Here is a 24,838-nt window from a genome sequence, read left to right as displayed (position 1 = left end):
CTAGTTAAGTTGGTGCCATCGATTTGAGTGATCCACTCTTTCAACATGCAGAGAAAGGAATCCGAAATCTACCGCTAAACTTTGTTAAAGCGCATGAACCGCTAGCGGGACACCTACGACAACATCCGGTGAAATTGCAAAGAGAAGTTCAAAATATAAAAATCGTAATATTAAACATTCATGAAAATACAAGTGTCATACATCATTTAAAAGCTTAACTTCTTATTAATCCAACCAACCGCGTTGTCAGATTTCAAAAAAGCTTCACGGCGAAAGCATACCATGCGATTATCTGAGGACAGCGCCCTACATCAAAATACTTTTTCAACCAGCACAGGCATCAAAACATCACAAATAGCGATTTAAATAAATCACTTACCTTTGAAGATCTTCCTCTGTTTGCAATTCCAAGGGTCCCAGCTACACAATGAATGGTTGTTTTGTTCGATAAAGTCCTTCTTTATATCCCAAAAATGTCTGTTTAGTTGGCGCTTGATTCAGTAATCCACTCGTTCAACATGCATACGAACAAATCCAAAAAGTTACCTGTAAAGTTTGTCCAAAAAAGTCAAATGATGTTTCTAATGAATCCTCAGTTATTCTAATATCTAAATAAACAATAATATTTTAGACGGAGAATAGTATGTTCAATAGGGAAGATAAATAACGAAGAGTGCGCACCTCATTTACACGCCAACAAGACTACATTTCTAATGAGAGACACCTTGGAAAAACTACAATCTAGTGGAAGCCATAGGAACGGCAATATGGGTCCTATCTATTTGTATTTCCCATAGGTTAGCGTTGAAATGGCCTGTGACCTCAAAAAAAAATCTGGATGTATTTTCCTCAGGTTTTTGCCTGCCATATCAGTTCTGTTATACTCACAGACATTATTTTAACAGTTTTAGAAGTGTGTTCTATCCAATGCTACCAAGTATATGCATATCCTAGCTTCTGGGCCTGAGCAACAGGCAGTTTACTTTGGGCACATCAGTCATCCAAAATTCCGAACAATAACCAGTATGCTAATGAAGTTAAAAGTCAAAATACGTTTCTATTGACTCCTCAGATACTCTAAAATGTAATCAATCTATAATATTTCTTACGGAAAGAAGTATGTTCAATAGGAAACCGATTTTAGCTCGCCCAATCACGAATTTCCAAGACTGTGTCCCGGTACTAAAACTCCTTATTCTTATTCGTTTTGAAAGTTACAAGCCTGAAACCTTGAACATAGACTGCTGACACCCTGTGGAATCCATAGGAATTGCATCCTGGGAGCTAGAATTCAGAATGCCCTTATACTTTCCATTGTAAGAGCATGGTCTCTCAAAAAGAAAAAAAATTCTTTGGATTTTCTCCTACCATATCTATTGTGTTATAGTCTCCTACATTATTTTAACATTTCTACAAACGTCGAAGTGTTTTCTTTCCAATGGTACCAATTATATGCATATCTTGGCTTCAGGGCCTGAGCAACAGGCAGTTTACAGTCAGGAGAAAATTGAGAAAAAAGGACCCTAGCCCTAAGAAGTTTTAATTGTTCAGTAGGCTAATTAAAGTTAGGAATTCAAACAATGTAGATTGTAAAATAAATGTTCGATTCAACAGCATACTAATAAGCTACCAATTCATTTTTTTTTATATACACTGCTCATGGTAGCATGGAGATGCTACCAGGAGACAGGCCAGTACATCAGGAGACGTGGAGGAGGCCGTAGGAGGGCAACAACCCAGCAGCAGGACCGCTACCTCCGCCTTTGTGCAAGGAGGAGCAGGAGGAGCACTGCCAGAGCCCTGCAAAATGACCTCCAGCAGGCCACAAATGTGCATGTGTCTGCTCAAATGGTCAGACACAGACTCCATGAGGGTGGTATGAGGGCCCGACGTCCACAGGTGGTGGTTGTGCTTACAGCCCAACACCGTGCAGGACGTTTGGCATTTGCCAGAGAACACCAAGATTGGCAAATTCGCCACTGGCGCCCTGTGCTCTTCACAGATGAAAGCAGGTTCACACTGAGCACATGTGACAGACGTGACAGAGTCTGGAGACGCCGTGGAGAACATTCTGCTGCCTGCAACATCCTCCAGCATGACCAGTTTGGCGGTGGGTCAGTCATGGTGTGGGGTGGCATTTCTTTGGGGGGCCGCACAGCCCTCCATGTGCTCGCCAGAGGTAGCCTGACTGCCATTAGGTACCGAGATGAGATCCTCAGACCCCTTGTGAGACCATATGCTGGTGTGGTTGGCCCTGCGTTCCTCCTAATGCAATGCAATGCTAGACCTCATGTGGCTGGAGTGTGTCAGCAGTTCCTGCAAGAAGAAGGCATTGATGCTATGGACTGGCCCGCCCGTTCCCCAGACCTGAATCCAATTGAGCACATCTGGGACATCATGTCTCGCTCCATCCACCAACGCCACGTTGCACCACAGACTGTTCAGGAGTTGGCGGATGCTTTAGTCCAGGTCTGGGAGGAGATCCCTCAGGAGACCATCCGCCACCTCATCAGGAGCATGCCCAGGCGTTGTAGGGAGGTCATACAGGCACGTGGAGGCCACACACACTACTGAGCCTCATTTTGACTTGTTTTAAGGACATTACATCAAAGTTGGATCAGCCTGTAGTGTTGTTTTCCACTTTAATTTTGAGTGTGACTCCAAATCCAGACCTCCATGGGTTGATAAATTTGATTTCCATTGATAATTTTTGTGTGATTTTGTTGTCAGCACATTCAACTATGTAAAGAAAAAAGTATTTAATAAGAATATTTCTTTCATTCAGATCTAGGATGTGTTATTTTAGTGTTCCCTTTATTTTTTTGAGCAGTGTATATACAACTGTCCTGTATAGCCTACCTGAATCTGCATGTCCCAGCTTGGATAGAAAGTTGTGGTGCGTAAAACCAGTCTTTTAATGCCAAATAATACAGTCAGTCCCTCCTCACAACACTAGCTTACTAGGGATTGTTTCATTATGCACTGTAGGTTACTATCTATAGCTACCGTATATATACAGTGGTTCCTCCTTTAAAAGTTGCTTCCACCGCAGGACTTAGAGGTACCCAGCGTCACGGCTTCATTGCTCCAGACCACCACAGGGGGGAGTTAGAGCACTCATTATGCATTTGGGTCCCAAGGTTTTTATATGACCAATCATATTGAGCGGTTCCAGTGACGAATTTGATGTGAGCCACCCGTCCCTGGTGACTTTCTTCAACGAAGAAGACTGACTAAACATTACGGGGGAAGCAGATGTAAGTAGTTATAACATCATAACGAGTCAAGCTAAAAATTTACAATTGAGAGGAATATGTTAGTTAATGTAGAGACAAACGATTGTGCATATTTTTTTATCTTAAAGTTAATTTACGAAAATCGCGATTTAGCAAGTTAGCTGACTATCTAACATTAGCCAGCTAGCTGGTGTTATGACATGAGTACAGTATGACATTGTAATTCGTGTTGTTTAATGTTTTAGGGACTCCTGAGAAAACAAAGCAAACCAGGCTGTCGTCTTGGGAAACAGTGGATGTAAAGAATCTAGCTAGCTAAAGCATTTACTGCAAATTGAATGTACAATTGTGTAAGCTTGCTTTGCTGTGCAATGCAGCTGAAGTAACATAGCTAATGTTAGCTAACTATTTACTTGCTTCTTGTGGAGTGGAGGATAAAAATAACTATGCCTATGGATGTGTAGCTAGCTACAGTATGTAGCCAATCTGTGTATGGACCCCAAAACGTTAGGTTCTGAACTAATTTTCAGACCAATCTAAGAACCTCAGCTATCATATTTGTTGTATCAACTTCAAGTCTGAATTGCATTATTAATGAAGCCTATGGATTGAGTAGAATATAATAACTTTATTGTGCCAGGGATGCAAGTCCTATGTACTGTAGTTATTACCACGCATGAGATCCACACATTGTAGCCTGTACATTGAATATATTCACTGATCATGTACTCTTCCTTGGCAAATAAAGGTGTGGTTCAGGTATGAATCTCTGAGACATTCTTTTTCAGTCATATCCAATACCAGGTGTATCAAACTCCATTCTTTGAATGATGCTGTGTCTGCATGTATGTATTGCAATTATACACTTCAACAGTGTTTACCACTCCTGCTCCTGAGACATCAATGATTACACATTGTAACTATGCAATAGACTAGAAACATTATTTAAAGGGTGATTTGTAATTCATGTATACAGAAAGAAAAAAACCTATGCAAATCTAACTCCCTTCATCTGCATTAATCTGAGGACACAGGATAGTATTTCAATGAGATACTTAATTTCAACCAGTGGAGAATGTGAAACGCTTTTGTAACGGCTTTCGTCGGTGGAAGGAGAGGACCAAAGCGCAGCGTGGTTAGTGTTCATCTTAATTTAATAAAAATCAAAAAACAGAACACTTCAAAATACAAAACAACAAAAGTGAAAACCGAAACAGTTCTATCTGGTGCAGACACACAAAGACTGAAGACAACCACCCACAAAACACAATAGAACACAGGCTACCTAAATATGGTTCCCAATCAGAGACAATGACTAACACCTGCCTCTGATTGAGAACCATATCAGGCCAAACGAGAAACCCCACATAGAAACAGAAAACATAGATCATACCCACCCAACTCACGCCCTGACCACATTAAAACAAAAAAAATACAAAAGAACTATGGTCAGAACGTGACAGCTTTATTGAAAGAAGTTCATTATCCAGGTGTTATAAATACATAATACATGCATTATAATTATGATAATTGTAATACTATATTATAAATACAAGTTCAATCTGTACTTCAATGCACATATGGTGTGCATTATAAAACGAGGAAGAAAGACGAGGTGGGGAGAGAGGTGTAGAAGACAGAAAGGGAAAGAGGCAAGAACAGAGGCAGACAGCAAATGATTAACCTTTTGTCAATAGGGGGAGCTGTTAGCATTATTTATTTTTTTACATTTCCAAATTAAACTGCCTCGTACTCAATTCTTGCTTGTACAATATGCATATTATTATTACTATTGGATAGAAAACAATCTCTAGTTTCTAAAACCGTTTGAATTATGTCTGTGGGTGAACCAGAACTCTTTCTACAGCGAAACTCATGACAGGACATACGAAGCTCTGAAAAATAGTCTCTGATCTCGGATCAGTTTAAAACTCTGTGTGTGCCCTATGGCTTGACATGAACTGCACCCGCCTTCCCCTGGATGTCAGTAACCAATGAGAAGTGGAATGGTGTCTCTAGGTGTTTCTCAGAGTTTATAAAAGGGAATGGAGTGAGATGACCCTTCTTTTCGACGCTCGCCAGGACGCAAGGGAGGACATCAGAATCACATGCTCAAAAGCTCTCGTTATTGATCAAAGATATATCCGTCTGTGATTTAAACTTCATAACGAAGTTATTTGAAACCGATTTATATCAGTTTATGCGAGTATATTGCTATTTTTCTGAATTTCCTTAGTATTGCGTTTGAGGATTTGGGCATGTGTGTGCCGTGTAGCTATCGTTAGCTGCTAGTTCCGAAGTTGAGGAGGTCGTTTTACAACAAAGCAACGATTCTTTTGGACAAAGGACACATTGCCCAAGATACTGATGGAAGCTCGTCCAAAAGTAAGAGTTATTTATGATTTTATTCCGTATTTATGTGGAAAAATGTAAACGCAGTTGTCAGCCATTTTTTGCGGCACTAGTCTGGCTGTAACTCACAATGTATGTCTAGTAACGTAAATTTTAAAAATCTAAATCAGCGGTTGCATTAATAACCAATGCATCTTTCATTAGCTGTCCAACCTGTATTTTTTTAGTCAATCTAATCGATAAATAATCGTAAACTTAGGTGCCTTTCCAAGATGGCGCCGGCCAGAATGCATGCCATGTTTTGACAGATTACATTGCATTACCACGATTTGTGATGCTAAATATGCACATTTTCGAACAAACTCTATATGCATTGTGTAATATGATGTTACAGGACTGTCATCTGAAGAATTCTGAGAAGGTTAGTGAAAAAATTTATATATTTTGGTGGCGATAACGTTATCGCCCCTTTTGCCTTGATTTAATGCTGGTGTGATGTTAGCTCATGTGGTATGCTAATATAACGATATATTGTGTTTTCGCTGTAAAACACTTAGAAAATCTGAAATATTGTCTGGATTCACAAGATCTGTGTCTTTCGATTGCTGTAGGCTGTGTATTTTTCAGAAATGTTTTAGGATGAGTATTTTGGTAATTGACGTCGGTCTCTGTAATTATTCCGGCTGCTTCCAACGCTATTTCAGATTGCAGCTGCAATGTAGAACTGTGATTTATACCTGAAATATGCACATTTTTCTAAAAAAACATATCCTATACCATAAATATGTTATCAGACTGTCATCTTATGAAGTTGTTTCTTGGTTAGTGGCTATATATATCTTTATTTAGTCGAATTAGTGATAGCTACTGATGCAGGAAAAAAATGGTGGAGAAAAAAAGTTGTGTCTTTTGCTATCGTGGTTAGCTAATAGATTTACATATTGTGTCTTCCCTGTAAAACACTTAGAAAATCTGAAATATTGTCTGGATTCACAAGATCTTTGTCTTTCAATTGCTGTAGGCTGTGTATTTTTCAGAAATGTTTTAGGATGAGTATTTTGGTAATTGACGTCGGTCTCTGTAATTATTCCGGCTGCTTCCAACGCTATTTCAGATTGCAGCTGCAATGTAGAACTGTGATTTATACCTGAAAAATGCACATTTTTCTAAAAAAACATATCCTATACCATAAATATGTTATCAGACTGTCATCTTATGAAGTTGTTTCTTGGTTAGTGGCTATATATATCTTTATTTAGTCGAATTAGTGATAGCTACTGATGCAGGAAAAAAATGGTGGAGAAAAAAAGTTGTGTCTTTTGCTATCGTGGTTAGCTAATAGATTTACATATTGTGTCTTCCCTGTAAAACACTTAGAAAATCTGAAATATTGTCTGGATTCACAAGATCTTTGTCTTTCGATTGCTGTAGGCTGTGTATTTTTCAGAAATGTTTTAGGATGAGTATTTTGGTAATTGACGTCGGTCTCTGTAATTATTCCGGCTGCTTCCAACGCTATTTCAGATTGCAGCTGCAATGTAGAACTGTGATTTATACCTGAAAAATGCACATTTTTCTAAAAAAACATATCCTATACCATAAATATGTTATCAGACTGTCATCTTATGAAGTTGTTTCTTGGTTAGTGGCTATATATATCTTTATTTAGTCGAATTAGTGATAGCTACTGATGCAGTAAAAAAGTGGTGGAGTAAAAAAAGTGGTGTCTTTTGCTAACGTGGTTAGCTAATAGATTTACATATTGTGTCTTCCCTGTAAAACATTTTAAAAATCAGAAATGATGGCTGGATTCACAAGATCTGTATCTTTCATCTGGTGTCTTGGACTTGTGATTTAATGATATTTAGATGCTAGTATTTACTTGTGACGCTATGCTAGGCTATGCTAGTCAGCTTTTTTACTGTGGGGGGTGCTCCCGGATCCGGGATGAGTACCAAGTAAAAGTTAATGAATTACAGTGCTACCCTAATATTCTCTCAGTTCATCACAATTACAGTGTCTCTAGCGGTGTCTCCTAACAAGCCTTGGGCCCCCAGTTGGCTCGAAGGTTATCTTAAGAGCGGGTGAGGTGGCGATGACGGGACTGGCTTCCTTTCTCACATGAAAACATACCTGCAGACGAGAGACAGATAGATAGAGAGAAAGCATGATTAAGCCTTGTTTTTTTTATTCTAACACGGCCAGTCATCATAATCATCAGGAGGTGAAAAGCAAAACTGACCTTGGATCATTAACTCTGGGACTACTACAACATCTCTATCTGTTTTTCAATGTAAAGCATCTCTTTAATAATACTTCCTGTTGACCCAACCTCTCACCTGTGATCATGCTGTGCCCTCTGTGTCAGCCAGATCAAATGCGGGAGGGGTTCACCGACACAGCTGATCTAACCTAGAGGATTTAGGGAGAAGGGGGGAGGGATGAAGTGAAGGAGAGAGACTGTTATTGTGTGTGTGTGGTCTCACCTGGTGTCCACACTAAGTGGCCAAAGAGTACTTTATGATGAAAAACAGACACATGAGGACAAACAATAGAAGATAATGTCATTATTAGACACTAATACCACTTGAAGCTTGATGATGACTTGACCATTTGAATCAGCTGTGTAGTGCTAAAGCAAGAACAAAAATGTGCACAGGTGTTTGGAGCATTCCGATATGCCACAGTTGGTGAGGGGTCAGGTTCGCCTCTGTACTTAAAGGGTGATTATTCCAACTCTCTGTGAAATGCTGCAGATCTGCCCGCAGACAAGACAGGAACACATATCCCACACAGAAGAGGTAGATAGAATTCGACAGGTCAAGGTATCCTTCTTCCTCCAAACTGTGCTTGTGAGACAGGTTCCATGTACAACAAGACAGGCAGAGAGGAAGAGAGAAATAGAACACAGAACAGTTTAATTACCTCTGGTTATGTACACTTTTGCCAGAAATTAAGCTTCCATGGCCTGTTCCTCAGACAGTGAACATCTGGCAATATCTAAATTTTCGACCCCTTGATCAGCTCGCACTCTAAAAGTAAAGAAAATAGCTTATTTTTTGTAGATATGACAACAATAACTTAGATATGACCGTTCATTCTAAAGCAGCAGATGTCATTTTCAGTATACGTCAATACAGCACAGAAAGCTTAACACCAGACTGGTATTGTGGTTGTTCATTAGGTGATGGGAAATATGCAATATGTATACAAAATAATATACTTACCTGTTGTATCTTGAAAAAAAGCATTGGAATTAAAAGTGAAATGTTTAACATATTAACCTGCTTCATTATTTATATATTACCAGTTGATGAAGAACAACTCCAATTTCTAACATCATTGAACATTTGTATAGGAACAAGTAAGAATAAAAAAGTTAAAATAACTTCTTAGATTTGATGGAGACATTATACATCTTAGTACCTTATCAATTTATGATTTGTATCAATGTGGACGAGAGACAGGGGTGGTGTAAAGGTCTGGGTGTAGCTGGTGCAGAGGAGTCAGGCGCAGGACAGCAGAGATGAGTAATAAAAGTAACATTACTCAAAATTACCAAATACATGTAGTAATACCAAGCCCACACAAAAGAACCGAAATACATAAAACAAACACGCACAAAAACCATGGGGAAAACAGAGGGCTAAATAATGAACATGTAATTGGGGGGATTGAAACCAGGTGTGTAAAACAAAGACAAAACAAATGGAAAATGAAAAGTGGATCGGCGATGGCTGAAGGCCGGTGACGTCGACCGTCGAACGCCGCCCAAACAAGGAGAGGGACCGACTTCGGCGGAAGTCTTGACAGGTGGAGAAACAGAGTATTTTTGCCGAGCAATGCAACGCAGCTGGATCATTCTGGCAATGATACCTTCACCATCTACACGCTGCAAAGACTCTTCGCCATTGTACACGATGGCCCATTGCTCTGAGACTTCCTTTGACCAGCCTTGCCTTAATGGTGCTGACTTTCTGGTCTAACTCTTCATCTGGCATATCAGAATAGCATTCCCTAACAGGCATATTGTGCTCTTTCATCCTTCTATAAACAAAGTTAACCGTTACACTGTCATGAAATATGATTATATATCGACTATGAAACAAACACGACATGGCCTGCTTATGAGATGCCATGAAAGAAAGTTAGATTAATTCAACTGAAAAAGGCGAGAAAAGGCATTCGTTGCTAAATGCTTTTGGTTAGCTTGAGAATAATAATTGCATGATTTATCATTCTACGGTATGTATCTATGTAATATATAATGCAATGTTATGATCCGACACTGAATGGTAGGAGCTAACTACTAGCTATGTAAAAGTTGGTTGGAAGAATGCCCAGTGCTGCTTACCTGAGATGCCATCATCACACAGTCCTTCTTCATAGGTGTCCGCGATGACTTCCTTTGTGTCGGAAAGAAAGGCTGAACAGTATTGGTTGTAGCCAAACTGACACTCAAAAAATGGCCAAAATGGAGGGTGGTTGTTAGTTTTGTTTTCAAATACATTTTTTTGTTGTCAAAATATTTTTGGGGAATAAAATGCATAAAGTTTTGCGCTCTATTACAAAATATTTGATTGCAAAACTTTTTTTTTTTACTTTAGAGCCTCGTTTTGGCTTTCAGAACAATTATTTTGGATTGAAAATAAAAAAGTTGCTTTCAGAACGATTCTTTTTTACTTTTGCTCTTGACAAAAAGACATCCATTTGTTGCAAGTTGGGGAGGGGGGCTAATAGCTGAACAATAGACTATTCAACCTTTACTAAAGTATAGTCTAAAAGCCGAGCTAGGTGTGAAAAACCCCCGTCCTATTACAGACCAGATTTGCCTTAACGACCAAGTTAGAGCACTGATTTGATTATGCTTTTGGGTTCCAATGCACTACTGTCTCTAACTGACAATGAATGGGCAATATAAACCAAACAATTAACTGATAATTGTGCAGGACTTCAAATGAAACAAGCAGGTAGCAGGTTTCGAATTCTCAATCTTCTTGCCCGAAGTCCAGCGCGCTATCGACAGTGCACCAAAAGCGTCCTCAAAAGAGTCGATAGAGCGCGTCCTCGCGGTAGCTTGCTACTCAATGTAATAAAGTAATGACTTTTCAAATAAGTTACCTTACACGTTATGTTGGCTGACAATTTGTTAGCTGCGCTGTCCTTACGAACCACATATCATATCATTACAGCAGTATGTACCAGTATGTTAGCTATCTACCTAACGTTAATAGTTATACATCAAACTTGACAGTATATTAACTATAGGCTATCTAACTACCCAACGTTTATTGACTTGATTATTCCCATCATTCTTAGCTTAGCTAAATGGTATAGTTGGTGTGCGTTCTCAATGGACATTAGGGTGCTTTCGTAAATTCGCTCTGGCTATCTACTCCGATTTCAGAGCACTCTCGTCGGAGTGAACCAGAGCGCGGAATAATGAATTTACGAGCGCTCAACACCCATTGAATATGGCCGGTGTCAGTAAACGTCGGCAAAAAAAGCGTAATTAAATTGTTTCCTGCAGCACAGTTACAGTCACCAACGCTCTGGTTAACACGAAAACTGCCTAACCAGCTCTGCTAGGGCGAGTAAAATGGTCAGTGTGGTCTCATTTGTGTCTGGAAGTATCTAGTAAGCTAGCCAACGTTAGCTTGGGTGCTTGACTGCCTCGGCCCGAACGTCCAGTGTATGCTCTGAGAGTGAAACGGTCTGAATTTACCCAGAGGGTTTTGCGTTTTTCATGGAATAGAAACACCATAATATTAATCTAATTAATTAAGCAAGTACCAGTCAAAAGTTTGGACACACCTACTCATTCCAGGATGTTTCTGGTGGTCAAACTAGCAATAACTTGCATTAACAGAAAAAATGGCTGAGAATGAAATGATGTGCCACAGAATTCTGAGGCAGCATGCAAGGTGTGCCGCAGTATGACAGAACTTTTAAAGTAGGGACCACTCTATACAGTATTAAGCTGCTATTTAGCTGGTATTTATAAACTTTTAATAAAAATGACACATAAAATAGCCTAACAATTCTCCTGAAGTATTCCTTGCTGCATCTCTCTGTGTCTGTCTCTTGTTCTCTTTCTTTCTCTTAGAAAAACCTTTATGTGTCTGTGCTTAAGAGTTTAGTGTCTTTCAACATGGCTCCGTCATAGGATACCACCTATCCAACAAGTCATTTTGACAAATTTCAATCTGTTCAATCTGTACTTCAATGCACATATGGTGTGCATTATAAAACGAGGAAGAAAGACGAGGTGGGGAGAGAGGTGTAGAAGACAGAAAGGGAAAGAGGCAAGAACAGAGGCAGACAGCAAATGATTAACCTTTTGTCAATAGGGGGAGCTGTTAGCATTATTTATTTTTTTACATTTCCAAATTAAACTGCCTCGTACTCAATTCTTGCTTGTACAATATGCATATTATTATTACTATTGGATAGAAAACAATCTCTAGTTTCTAAAACCGTTTGAATTATGTCTGTGGGTGAACCAGAACTCTTTCTACAGCGAAACTCATGACAGGACATACGAAGCTCTGAAAAATAGTCTCTGATCTCGGATCAGTTTAAAACTCTGTGTGTGCCCTATGGCTTGACATGAACTGCACCCGCCTTCCCCTGGATGTCAGTAACCAATGAGAAGTGGAATGGTGTCTCTAGGTGTTTCTCAGAGTTTATAAAAGGGAATGGAGTGAGATGACCCTTCTTTTCGACGCTCGCCAGGACGCAAGGGAGGACATCAGAATCACATGCTCAAAAGCTCTCGTTATTGATCAAAGATATATCCGTCTGTGATTTAAACTTCATAACGAAGTTATTTGAAACCGATTTATATCAGTTTATGCGAGTATATTGCTATTTTTCTGAATTTCCTTAGTATTGCGTTTGAGGATTTGGGCATGTGTGTGCCGTGTAGCTATCGTTAGCTGCTAGTTCCGAAGTTGAGGAGGTCGTTTTACAACAAAGCAACGATTCTTTTGGACAAAGGACACATTGCCCAAGATACTGATGGAAGCTCGTCCAAAAGTAAGAGTTATTTATGATTTTATTCCGTATTTATGTGGAAAAATGTAAACGCAGTTGTCAGCCATTTTTTGCGGCACTAGTCTGGCTGTAACTCACAATGTATGTCTAGTAACGTAAATTTTAAAAATCTAAATCAGCGGTTGCATTAATAACCAATGCATCTTTCATTAGCTGTCCAACCTGTATTTTTTTAGTCAATCTAATCGATAAATAATCGTAAACTTAGGTGCCTTTCCAAGATGGCGCCGGCCAGAATGCATGCCATGTTTTGACAGATTACATTGCATTACCACGATTTGTGATGCTAAATATGCACATTTTCGAACAAACTCTATATGCATTGTGTAATATGATGTTACAGGACTGTCATCTGAAGAATTCTGAGAAGGTTAGTGAAAAAATTTATATATTTTGGTGGCGATAACGTTATCGCCCCTTTTGCCTTGATTTAATGCTGGTGTGATGTTAGCTCATGTGGTATGCTAATATAACGATATATTGTGTTTTCGCTGTAAAACACTTAGAAAATCTGAAATATTGTCTGGATTCACAAGATCTGTGTCTTTCGATTGCTGTAGGCTGTGTATTTTTCAGAAATGTTTTAGGATGAGTATTTTGGTAATTGACGTCGGTCTCTGTAATTATTCCGGCTGCTTCCAACGCTATTTCAGATTGCAGCTGCAATGTAGAACTGTGATTTATACCTGAAATATGCACATTTTTCTAAAAAAACATATCCTATACCATAAATATGTTATCAGACTGTCATCTTATGAAGTTGTTTCTTGGTTAGTGGCTATATATATCTTTATTTAGTCGAATTAGTGATAGCTACTGATGCAGGAAAAAAATGGTGGAGAAAAAAAGTTGTGTCTTTTGCTATCGTGGTTAGCTAATAGATTTACATATTGTGTCTTCCCTGTAAAACACTTAGAAAATCTGAAATATTGTCTGGATTCACAAGATCTTTGTCTTTCAATTGCTGTAGGCTGTGTATTTTTCAGAAATGTTTTAGGATGAGTATTTTGGTAATTGACGTCGGTCTCTGTAATTATTCCGGCTGCTTCCAACGCTATTTCAGATTGCAGCTGCAATGTAGAACTGTGATTTATACCTGAAAAATGCACATTTTTCTAAAAAAACATATCCTATACCATAAATATGTTATCAGACTGTCATCTTATGAAGTTGTTTCTTGGTTAGTGGCTATATATATCTTTATTTAGTCGAATTAGTGATAGCTACTGATGCAGGAAAAAAATGGTGGAGAAAAAAAGTTGTGTCTTTTGCTATCGTGGTTAGCTAATAGATTTACATATTGTGTCTTCCCTGTAAAACACTTAGAAAATCTGAAATATTGTCTGGATTCACAAGATCTTTGTCTTTCGATTGCTGTAGGCTGTGTATTTTTCAGAAATGTTTTAGGATGAGTATTTTGGTAATTGACGTCGGTCTCTGTAATTATTCCGGCTGCTTCCAACGCTATTTCAGATTGCAGCTGCAATGTAGAACTGTGATTTATACCTGAAAAATGCACATTTTTCTAAAAAAACATATCCTATACCATAAATATGTTATCAGACTGTCATCTTATGAAGTTGTTTCTTGGTTAGTGGCTATATATATCTTTATTTAGTCGAATTAGTGATAGCTACTGATGGAGTAAAAAAGTGGTGGAGTAAAAAAAGTGGTGTCTTTTGCTAACGTGGTTAGCTAATAGATTTACATATTGTGTCTTCCCTGTAAAACATTTTAAAAATCAGAAATGATGGCTGGATTCACAAGATCTGTATCTGTAATCTGGTGTCTTGGACTTGTGATTTAATGATATTTAGATGCTAGTATTTACTTGTGACGCTATGCTAGGCTATGCTAGTCAGCTTTTTTACTGTGGGGGGTGCTCCCGGATCCGGGATGAGTACCAAGTAAAAGTTAATGAATTACAGTGCTACCCTAATATTCTCTCAGTTCATCACAATTACAGTGTCTCTAGCGGTGTCTCCTAACAAGCCTTGGGCCCCCAGTTGGCTCGAAGGTTATCTTAAGAGCGGGTGAGGTGGCGATGACGGGACTGGCTTCCTTTCTCACATGAAAACATACCTGCAGACGAGAGACAGATAGATAGAGAGAAAGCATGATTAAGCCTTGTTTTTTTTATTCTAACACGGCCAGTCATCATAATCATCAGGAGGTGAAAAGCAAAACTGACCTTGGATCATTAACTCTGGGACTACTACAACATCTCTATCTGTTTTTCAATGTAAAGCATCTCTTTAATAATACTTCCTGTTGACCCAACCTCTCACCTGTGATCATGCTGTGCCCTCTGTGTCAGCCAGATCAAATGCGGGAGGGGTTCACCGACACAGCTGATCTAACCTAGAGGATTTAGGGAGAAGGGGGGAGGGATGAAGTGAAGGAGAGAGACTGTTATTGTGTGTGTGTGGTCTCACCTGGTGTCCACACTAAGTGGCCAAAGAGTACTTTATGATGAAAAACAGACACATGAGGACAAACAATAGAAGATAATGTCATTATTAGACACTAATACCACTTGAAGCTTGATGATGACTTGACCATTTGAATCAGCTGTGTAGTGCTAAAGCAAGAACAAAAATGTGCACAGGTGTTTGGAGCATTCCGATATGCCACAGTTGGTGAGGGGTCAGGTTCGCCTCTGTACTTAAAGGGTGATTATTCCAACTCTCTGTGAAATGCTGCAGATCTGCCCGCAGACAAGACAGGAACACATATCCCACACAGAAGAGGTAGATAGAATTCGACAGGTCAAGGTATCCTTCTTCCTCCAAACTGTGCTTGTGAGACAGGTTCCATGTACAACAAGACAGGCAGAGAGGAAGAGAGAAATAGAACACAGAACAGTTTAATTACCTCTGGTTATGTACACTTTTGCCAGAAATTAAGCTTCCATGGCCTGTTCCTCAGACAGTGAACATCTGGCAATATCTAAATTTTCGACCCCTTGATCAGCTCGCACTCTAAAAGTAAAGAAAATAGCTTATTTTTTGTAGATATGACAACAATAACTTAGATATGACCGTTCATTCTAAAGCAGCAGATGTCATTTTCAGTATACGTCAATACAGCACAGAAAGCTTAACACCAGACTGGTATTGTGGTTGTTCATTAGGTGATGGGAAATATGCAATATGTATACAAAATAATATACTTACCTGTTGTATCTTGAAAAAAAGCATTGGAATTAAAAGTGAAATGTTTAACATATTAACCTGCTTCATTATTTATATATTACCAGTTGATGAAGAACAACTCCAATTTCTAACATCATTGAACATTTGTATAGGAACAAGTAAGAATAAAAAAGTTAAAATAACTTCTTAGATTTGATGGAGACATTATACATCTTAGTACCTTATCAATTTATGATTTGTATCAATGTGGACGAGAGACAGGGGTGGTGTAAAGGTCTGGGTGTAGCTGGTGCAGAGGAGTCAGGCGCAGGACAGCAGAGATGAGTAATAAAAGTAACATTACTCAAAATTACCAAATACATGTAGTAATACCAAGCCCACACAAAAGGACCGAAATACATAAAACAAACACGCACAAAAACCATGGGGAAAACAGAGGGCTAAATAATGAACATGTAATTGGGGGGATTGAAACCAGGTGTGTAAAACAAAGACAAAACAAATGGAAAATGAAAAGTGGATCGGCGATGGCTGAAGGCCGGTGACGTCGACCGTCGAACGCCGCCCAAACAAGGAGAGGGACCGACTTCGGCGGAAGTCTTGACAGGTGGAGAAACAGAGTATTTTTGCCGAGCAATGCAACGCAGCTGGATCATTCTGGCAATGATACCTTCACCATCTACACGCTGCAAAGACTCTTCGCCATTGTACACGATGGCCCATTGCTCTGAGACTTCCTTTGACCAGCCTTGCCTTAATGGTGCTGACTTTCTGGTCTAACTCTTCATCTGGCATATCAGAATAGCATTCCCTAACAGGCATATTGTGCTCTTTCATCCTTCTATAAACAAAGTTAACCGTTACACTGTCATGAAATATGATTATATATCGACTATGAAACAAACACGACATGGCCTGCTTATGAGATGCCATGAAAGAAAGTTAGATTAATTCAACTGAAAAAGGCGAGAAAAGGCATTCGTTGCTAAATGCTTTTGGTTAGCTTGAGAATAATAATTGCATGATTTATCATTCTACGGTATGTATCTATGTAATATATAATGCAATGTTATGATCCGACACTGAATGGTAGGAGCTAACTACTAGCTATGTAAAAGTTGGTTGGAAGAATGCCCAGTGCTGCTTACCTGAGATGCCATCATCACACAGTCCTTCTTCATAGGTGTCCGCGATGACTTCCTTTGTGTCGGAAAGAAAGGCTGAACAGTATTGGTTGTAGCCAAACTGACACTCAAAAAATGGCCAAAATGGAGGGTGGTTGTTAGTTTTGTTTTCAAATACATTTTTTTGTTGTCAAAATATTTTTGGGGAATAAAATGCATAAAGTTTTGCGCTCTATTACAAAATATTTGATTGCAAAACTTTTTTTTTTTACTTTAGAGCCTCGTTTTGGCTTTCAGAACAATTATTTTGGATTGAAAATAAAAAAGTTGCTTTCAGAACGATTCTTTTTTACTTTTGCTCTTGACAAAAAGACATCCATTTGTTGCAAGTTGGGGAGGGGGGCTAATAGCTGAACAATAGACTATTCAACCTTTACTAAAGTATAGTCTAAAAGCCGAGCTAGGTGTGAAAAACCCCCGTCCTATTACAGACCAGATTTGCCTTAACGACCAAGTTAGAGCACTGATTTGATTATGCTTTTGGGTTCCAATGCACTACTGTCTCTAACTGACAATGAATGGGCAATATAAACCAAACAATTAACTGATAATTGTGCAGGACTTCAAATGAAACAAGCAGGTAGCAGGTTTCGAATTCTCAATCTTCTTGCCCGAAGTCCAGCGCGCTATCGACAGTGCACCAAAAGCGTCCTCAAAAGAGTCGATAGAGCGCGTCCTCGCGGTAGCTTGCTACTCAATGTAATAAAGTAATGACTTTTCAAATAAGTTACCTTACACGTTATGTTGGCTGACAATTTGTTAGCTGCGCTGTCCTTACGAACCACATATCATATCATTACAGCAGTATGTACCAGTATGTTAGCTATCTACCTAACGTTAATAGTTATACATCAAACTTGACAGTATATTAACTATAGGCTATCTAACTACCCAACGTTTATTGACTTGATTATTCCCATCATTCTTAGCTTAGCTAAATGGTATAGTTGGTGTGCGTTCTCAATGGACATTAGGGTGCTTTCGTAAATTCGCTCTGGCTATCTACTCCGATTTCAGAGCACTCTCGTCGGAGTGAACCAGAGCGCGGAATAATGAATTTACGAGCGCTCAACACCCATTGAATATGGCCGGTGTCAGTAAACGTCGGCAAAAAAAGCGTAATTAAATTGTTTCCTGCAGCACAGTTACAGTCACCAACGCTCTGGTTAACACGAAAACTGCCTAACCAGCTCTGCTAGGGCGAGTAAAATGGTCAGTGTGGTCTCATTTGTGTCTGGAAGTATCTAGTAAGCTAGCCAACGTTAGCTTGGGTGCTTGACTGCCTCGGCCCGAACGTCCAGTGTATGCTCTGAGAGTGAAACGGTCTGAATTTACCCAGAGGGTTTTGCGTTTTTCATGGAATAGAAACACCATAATATTAATCTAATTAATTAAGCAAGTACCAGTCAAAAGTTTGGACACACCTACTCATTCCAGGATGTTTCTGGTGGTCAAACTAGCAATAACTTGCATTAACAGAAAAAATGGCTGAGAATGAAATGATGTGCCACAGAATTCTGAGGCAGCATGCAAGGTGTGCCGCAGTATGACAGAACTTTTAAAGTAGGGACCACTCTATACAGTATTAAGCTGCTATTTAGCTGGTATTTATAAACTTTTAATAAAAATGACACATAAAATAGCCTAACAATTCTCCTGAAGTATTCCTTGCTGCATCTCTCTGTGTCTGTCTCTTGTTCTCTTTCTTTCTCTTAGAAAAACCTTTATGTGTCTGTGCTTAAGAGTTTAGTGTCTTTCAACATGGCTCCGTCATAGGATACCACCTATCCAACAAGTCATTTTGACAAATTTCAATCTGTTCAATCTGTACTTCAATGCACATATGGTGTGCATTATAAAACGAGGAAGAAAGACGAGGTGGGGAGAGAGGTGTAGAAGACAGAAAGGGAAAGAGGCAAGAACAGAGGCAGACAGCAAATGATTAACCTTTTGTCAATAGGGGGAGCTGTTAGCATTATTTATTTTTTTACATTTCCAAATTAAACTGCCTCGTACTCAATTCTTGCTTGTACAATATGCATATTATTATTACTATTGGATAGAAAACAATCTCTAGTTTCTAAAACCGTTTGAATTATGTCTGTGGGTGAACCAGAACTCTTTCTACAGCGAAACTCATGACAGGACATACGAAGCTCTGAAAAATAGTCTCTGATCTCGGATCAGTTTAAAACTCTGTGTGTGCCCTATGGCTTGACATGAACTGCACCCGCCTTCCCCTGGATGTCAGTAACCAATGAGAAGTGGAATGGTGTCTCTAGGTGTTTCTCAGAGTTTATAAAAGGGAATGGAGTGAGATGACCCTTCTTTTCGACGCTCGCCAGGACGCAAGGGAGGACATCAGAATCACATGCTCAAAAGCTCTCGTTATTGATCAAAGATATATCCGTCTGTGATTTAAACTTCATAACGAAGTTATTTGAAACCGATTTATATCAGTTTATGCGAGTATATTGCTATTTTTCTGAATTTCCTTAGTATTGCGTTTGAGGATTTGGGCATGTGTGTGCCGTGTAGCTATCGTTAGCTGCTAGTTCCGAAGTTGAGGAGGTCGTTTTACAACAAAGCAACGATTCTTTTGGACAAAGGACACATTGCCCAAGATACTGATGGAAGCTCGTCCAAAAGTAAGAGTTATTTATGATTTTATTCCGTATTTATGTGGAAAAATGTAAACGCAGTTGTCAGCCATTTTTTGCGGCACTAGTCTGGCTGTAACTCACAATGTATGTCTAGTAACGTAAATTTTAAAAATCTAAATCAGCGGTTGCATTAATAACCAATGCATCTTTCATTAGCTGTCCAACCTGTATTTTTTTAGTCAATCTAATCGATAAATAATCGTAAACTTAGGTGCCTTTCCAAGATGGCGCCGGCCAGAATGCATGCCATGTTTTGACAGATTACATTGCATTACCACGATTTGTGATGCTAAATATGCACATTTTCGAACAAACTCTATATGCATTGTGTAATATGATGTTACAGGACTGTCATCTGAAGAATTCTGAGAAGGTTAGTGAAAAAATTTATATATTTTGGTGGCGATAACGTTATCGCCCCTTTTGCCTTGATTTAATGCTGGTGTGATGTTAGCTCATGTGGTATGCTAATATAACGATATATTGTGTTTTCGCTGTAAAACACTTAGAAAATCTGAAATATTGTCTGGATTCACAAGATCTGTGTCTTTCGATTGCTGTAGGCTGTGTATTTTTCAGAAATGTTTTAGGATGAGTATTTTGGTAATTGACGTCGGTCTCTGTAATTATTCCGGCTGCTTCCAACGCTATTTCAGATTGCAGCTGCAATGTAGAACTGTGATTTATACCTGAAATATGCACATTTTTCTAAAAAAACATATCCTATACCATAAATATGTTATCAGACTGTCATCTTATGAAGTTGTTTCTTGGTTAGTGGCTATATATATCTTTATTTAGTCGAATTAGTGATAGCTACTGATGCAGGAAAAAAATGGTGGAGAAAAAAAGTTGTGTCTTTTGCTATCGTGGTTAGCTAATAGATTTACATATTGTGTCTTCCCTGTAAAACACTTAGAAAATCTGAAATATTGTCTGGATTCACAAGATCTTTGTCTTTCAATTGCTGTAGGCTGTGTATTTTTCAGAAATGTTTTAGGATGAGTATTTTGGTAATTGACGTCGGTCTCTGTAATTATTCCGGCTGCTTCCAACGCTATTTCAGATTGCAGCTGCAATGTAGAACTGTGATTTATACCTGAAAAATGCACATTTTTCTAAAAAAACATATCCTATACCATAAATATGTTATCAGACTGTCATCTTATGAAGTTGTTTCTTGGTTAGTGGCTATATATATCTTTATTTAGTCGAATTAGTGATAGCTACTGATGCAGGAAAAAAATGGTGGAGAAAAAAAGTTGTGTCTTTTGCTATCGTGGTTAGCTAATAGATTTACATATTGTGTCTTCCCTGTAAAACACTTAGAAAATCTGAAATATTGTCTGGATTCACAAGATCTTTGTCTTTCGATTGCTGTAGGCTGTGTATTTTTCAGAAATGTTTTAGGATGAGTATTTTGGTAATTGACGTCGGTCTCTGTAATTATTCCGGCTGCTTCCAACGCTATTTCAGATTGCAGCTGCAATGTAGAACTGTGATTTATACCTGAAAAATGCACATTTTTCTAAAAAAACATATCCTATACCATAAATATGTTATCAGACTGTCATCTTATGAAGTTGTTTCTTGGTTAGTGGCTATATATATCTTTATTTAGTCGAATTAGTGATAGCTACTGATGGAGTAAAAAAGTGGTGGAGTAAAAAAAGTGGTGTCTTTTGCTAACGTGGTTAGCTAATAGATTTACATATTGTGTCTTCCCTGTAAAACATTTTAAAAATCAGAAATGATGGCTGGATTCACAAGATCTGTATCTGTAATCTGGTGTCTTGGACTTGTGATTTAATGATATTTAGATGCTAGTATTTACTTGTGACGCTATGCTAGGCTATGCTAGTCAGCTTTTTTACTGTGGGGGGTGCTCCCGGATCCGGGATGAGTACCAAGTAAAAGTTAATGAATTACAGTGCTACCCTAATATTCTCTCAGTTCATCACAATTACAGTGTCTCTAGCGGTGTCTCCTAACAAGCCTTGGGCCCCCAGTTGGCTCGAAGGTTATCTTAAGAGCGGGTGAGGTGGCGATGACGGGACTGGCTTCCTTTCTCACATGAAAACATACCTGCAGACGAGAGACAGATAGATAGAGAGAAAGCATGATTAAGCCTTGTTTTTTTTATTCTAACACGGCCAGTCATCATAATCATCAGGAGGTGAAAAGCAAAACTGACCTTGGATCATTAACTCTGGGACTACTACAACATCTCTATCTGTTTTTCAATGTAAAGCATCTCTTTAATAATACTTCCTGTTGACCCAACCTCTCACCTGTGATCATGCTGTGCCCTCTGTGTCAGCCAGATCAAATGCGGGAGGGGTTCACCGACACAGCTGATCTAACCTAGAGGATTTAGGGAGAAGGGGGGAGGGATGAAGTGAAGGAGAGAGACTGTTATTGTGTGTGTGTGGTCTCACCTGGTGTCCACACTAAGTGGCCAAAGAGTACTTTATGATGAAAAACAGACACATGAGGACAAACAATAGAAGATAATGTCATTATTAGACACTAATACCACTTGAAGCTTGATGATGACTTGACCATTTGAATCAGCTGTGTAGTGCTAAAGCAAGAACAAAAATGTGCACAGGTGTTTGGAGCATTCCGATATGCCACAGTTGGTGAGGGGTCAGGTTCGCCTCTGTACTTAAAGGGTGATTATTCCAACTCTCTGTGAAATGCTGCAGATCTGCCCGCAGACAAGACAGGAACACATATCCCACACAGAAGAGGTAGATAGAATTCGACAGGTCAAGGTATCCTTCTTCCTCCAAACTGTGCTTGTGAGACAGGTTCCATGTACAACAAGACAGGCAGAGAGGAAGAGAGAAATAGAACACAGAACAGTTTAATTACCTCTGGTTATGTACACTTTTGCCAGAAATTAAGCTTCCATGGCCTGTTCCTCAGACAGTGAACATCTGGCAATATCTAAATTTTCGACCCCTTGATCAGCTCGCACTCTAAAAGTAAAGAAAATAGCTTATTTTTTGTAGATATGACAACAATAACTTAGATATGACCGTTCATTCTAAAGCAGCAGATGTCATTTTCAGTATACGTCAATACAGCACAGAAAGCTTAACACCAGACTGGTATTGTGGTTGTTCATTAGGTGATGGGAAATATGCAATATGTATACAAAATAATATACTTACCTGTTGTATCTTGAAAAAAAGCATTGGAATTAAAAGTGAAATGTTTAACATATTAACCTGCTTCATTATTTATATATTACCAGTTGATGAAGAACAACTCCAATTTCTAACATCATTGAACATTTGTATAGGAACAAGTAAGAATAAAAAAGTTAAAATAACTTCTTAGATTTGATGGAGACATTATACATCTTAGTACCTTATCAATTTATGATTTGTATCAATGTGGACGAGAGACAGGGGTGGTGTAAAGGTCTGGGTGTAGCTGGTGCAGAGGAGTCAGGCGCAGGACAGCAGAGATGAGTAATAAAAGTAACATTACTCAAAATTACCAAATACATGTAGTAATACCAAGCCCACACAAAAGGACCGAAATACATAAAACAAACACGCACAAAAACCATGGGGAAAACAGAGGGCTAAATAATGAACATGTAATTGGGGGGATTGAAACCAGGTGTGTAAAACAAAGACAAAACAAATGGAAAATGAAAAGTGGATCGGCGATGGCTGAAGGCCGGTGACGTCGACCGTCGAACGCCGCCCAAACAAGGAGAGGGACCGACTTCGGCGGAAGTCTTGACAGGTGGAGAAACAGAGTATTTTTGCCGAGCAATGCAACGCAGCTGGATCATTCTGGCAATGATACCTTCACCATCTACACGCTGCAAAGACTCTTCGCCATTGTACACGATGGCCCATTGCTCTGAGACTTCCTTTGACCAGCCTTGCCTTAATGGTGCTGACTTTCTGGTCTAACTCTTCATCTGGCATATCAGAATAGCATTCCCTAACAGGCATATTGTGCTCTTTCATCCTTCTATAAACAAAGTTAACCGTTACACTGTCATGAAATATGATTATATATCGACTATGAAACAAACACGACATGGCCTGCTTATGAGATGCCATGAAAGAAAGTTAGATTAATTCAACTGAAAAAGGCGAGAAAAGGCATTCGTTGCTAAATGCTTTTGGTTAGCTTGAGAATAATAATTGCATGATTTATCATTCTACGGTATGTATCTATGTAATATATAATGCAATGTTATGATCCGACACTGAATGGTAGGAGCTAACTACTAGCTATGTAAAAGTTGGTTGGAAGAATGCCCAGTGCTGCTTACCTGAGATGCCATCATCACACAGTCCTTCTTCATAGGTGTCCGCGATGACTTCCTTTGTGTCGGAAAGAAAGGCTGAACAGTATTGGTTGTAGCCAAACTGACACTCAAAAAATGGCCAAAATGGAGGGTGGTTGTTAGTTTTGTTTTCAAATACATTTTTTTGTTGTCAAAATATTTTTGGGGAATAAAATGCATAAAGTTTTGCGCTCTATTACAAAATATTTGATTGCAAAACTTTTTTTTTTTTACTTTAGAGCCTCGTTTTGGCTTTCAGAACAATTATTTTGGATTGAAAATAAAAAAGTTGCTTTCAGAACGATTCTTTTTTACTTTTGCTCTTGACAAAAAGACATCCATTTGTTGCAAGTTGGGGAGGGGGGCTAATAGCTGAACAATAGACTATTCAACCTTTACTAAAGTATAGTCTAAAAGCCGAGCTAGGTGTGAAAAACCCCCGTCCTATTACAGACCAGATTTGCCTTAACGACCAAGTTAGAGCACTGATTTGATTATGCTTTTGGGTTCCAATGCACTACTGTCTCTAACTGACAATGAATGGGCAATATAAACCAAACAATTAACTGATAATTGTGCAGGACTTCAAATGAAACAAGCAGGTAGCAGGTTTCGAATTCTCAATCTTCTTGCCCGAAGTCCAGCGCGCTATCGACAGTGCACCAAAAGCGTCCTCAAGAGTCGATAGAGCGCGTCCTCGCGGTAGCTTGCTACTCAATGTAATAAAGTAATGACTTTTCAAATAAGTTACCTTACACGTTATGTTGGCTGACAATTTGTTAGCTGCGCTGTCCTTACGAACCACATATCATATCATTACAGCAGTATGTACCAGTATGTTAGCTATCTACCTAACGTTAATAGTTATACA

Source organism: Salvelinus alpinus, chromosome 1 (assembly GCF_045679555.1).
Source record: "Salvelinus alpinus chromosome 1, SLU_Salpinus.1, whole genome shotgun sequence".
Classification (NCBI taxonomy): Eukaryota; Metazoa; Chordata; class Actinopteri; order Salmoniformes; family Salmonidae; genus Salvelinus; species Salvelinus alpinus.
The sequence above is the reverse complement of the archived record's forward strand: the minus strand, read 5'-3'. Positions refer to the sequence as shown.